At 45.3% G+C, this 1,798-nt stretch overlaps 1 protein-coding gene across 1 annotated transcript in view; it reads left to right on the top strand.

Annotated features, from left to right (window-relative positions):
* SUSD1 (sushi domain containing 1) overlaps positions 1 to 1,798 on the top strand; it is a 125,616-nt gene that overhangs the window by 33,456 nt on the left and 90,362 nt on the right. The gene's annotated exons all lie outside the window — the stretch shown is intronic.

Below are 1,798 nucleotides of genomic sequence, written 5' to 3'. Positions count from 1 at the left end.
AAAAAATCCCAGTTTTCATTGAATTTATTGCATAGCTAAGAAACCCCAGGGATATATCTGAATTAATTCTTTTGATATTATCATCTGATGTTGAGGCTGTAAACACATTTTGATAGTTAATTATCATTTTGGGGAGGGGTTTAAGAAATTCTAAAGGCACATTTTAGTTCTAAGATTATCTTGCAATGGATCAATTAAAATATAGAACTTGGATTAAAATGTGCCTTATAGGCAGAGCATGGTGGCTCCCACCTGTAATCCCAGTACTTTGGGAGGCCAAGGTGGGAATATCATTTGAGTCTAGGAATTTGAGACCAGCTTGAGCAATATAGTGAGACCCCCATACTTATAAAAAAAATAAGAAAAAATAGCTGTGTAGTGGCATGGACCCATAGTCCCAGCTACTGGGGAGGCTGAGGCAAGAGGATAGCTTAAGCCCAGAATTTTGAGGCTATAGTGAGCTATGATTGTACTCGGGCACTCTAGCCTGGGTGATAGAGTGAGACCTTGTCTCCCCCCCCCAAAAAAATAAGTGCCATAATGCCTATCAAAGAACCCTGTAAGGATTTGTATAGGAGACTCCATGTAAAACAATTTATATTACTTTGAAAATTAGCAGCCATCTACATTATTGGACTAAGAATGTAGGAATTTAATTTAGAGGAAAGCACTTGCTACATTCCCCCCAAGAACTGTTATTTAAAAGATCTTTGCCTCTGTTTTCCTCCTCTCATCACTGCTCCCTCTGTCTGCTGACATCTTCCTCCTCTTCCTCCCCCGTGTCACCACCTGGCCACGGCCAGCTTCTTTCTGCTGTGTCTGCTCCCCTCCGAGCAAACACACCCCTTCCTATGTACCCTTCAGCCTTCTTTGGGACTCTAGAAGCTGGGCCACATGCCAGCTGACATTGTATTTTTAGCTCAGAGTTACAAAGCCACAGGAATTGGGAATTCCACTAAAAACACTAGCAAACTGTGGACTTGGGTGCTGCCGAGGGGAGGGTGTTTTTGAAGGGGGCAGCTTTGTGTACCACGAGGGGCTTCCTCCATCAGAGAAGGGACAGTCTGCCTTCGCCCAGGTGCTCTGTCCCTGGAGGCCCTTCCACCTCGGCAGAGGTGCCTGTGACCCAGTCTCCCATCTGAGCAGGCCTCAGAGGTGGTGACTGAAAGCTGCCATTGGCAGGGGTTTCCATGACCCCTCTTTCTTTTAGGTCGGAATGTATTGAAATGTCAGTTACACCTGTCCATCAACTCTCTGGAAACATAGAACCTCTAGGTTGCATTTCCTATAATTTTGTTGTTACTAGATTTTTAGTTTTCAGAGAAGAGGCAAGTTGACAGTGGCAGCTGAAAGAACTTAAATTTTCGAATTTCAGCCAAGCCAGGAGCAAGGTATTGTTATTTGTCAGCCAGTCACAAATCCAGAGTCCAGGCCGGATGCTTTATATGGCAGAACGGTGACTGGGAAGGTCTGAGTCCGGCAGGACAGAAGAGATGAGTACACCCCTGACTATTCTATCAGGATGAGCCCCCAAGTGTTATGTGAGGAAAATGGGCAAAAGACTAGGGGAGTTCAGATGGAGAAGTAGGCTGGTCCCATGAGAGAGGTAACACTTGTTCTTTGTCCTTTGAGCACAAAAGAGTTTGCCTACCTGAGTGAGAGTCCAGTGAGGTATGGTTTCCAGTGTTGGCAGACCACTTGGATGGTTCTGAGAACATCTGTGTTCCAGATAAGCTCCCCCACTTTATGGAGCCTCATCATCCTTTCAGGCTGGGAATTCTCACCATCAGTGTGTCTG

This window comes from Otolemur garnettii, unplaced genomic scaffold (assembly GCF_000181295.1).
Source record: "Otolemur garnettii isolate 467f Iridium unplaced genomic scaffold, OtoGar3 scaffold00014, whole genome shotgun sequence".
Taxonomy (NCBI): Eukaryota; Metazoa; Chordata; class Mammalia; order Primates; family Galagidae; genus Otolemur; species Otolemur garnettii.
The sequence above is the reverse complement of the archived record's forward strand: the minus strand, read 5'-3'. Positions and strand labels throughout refer to the sequence as shown.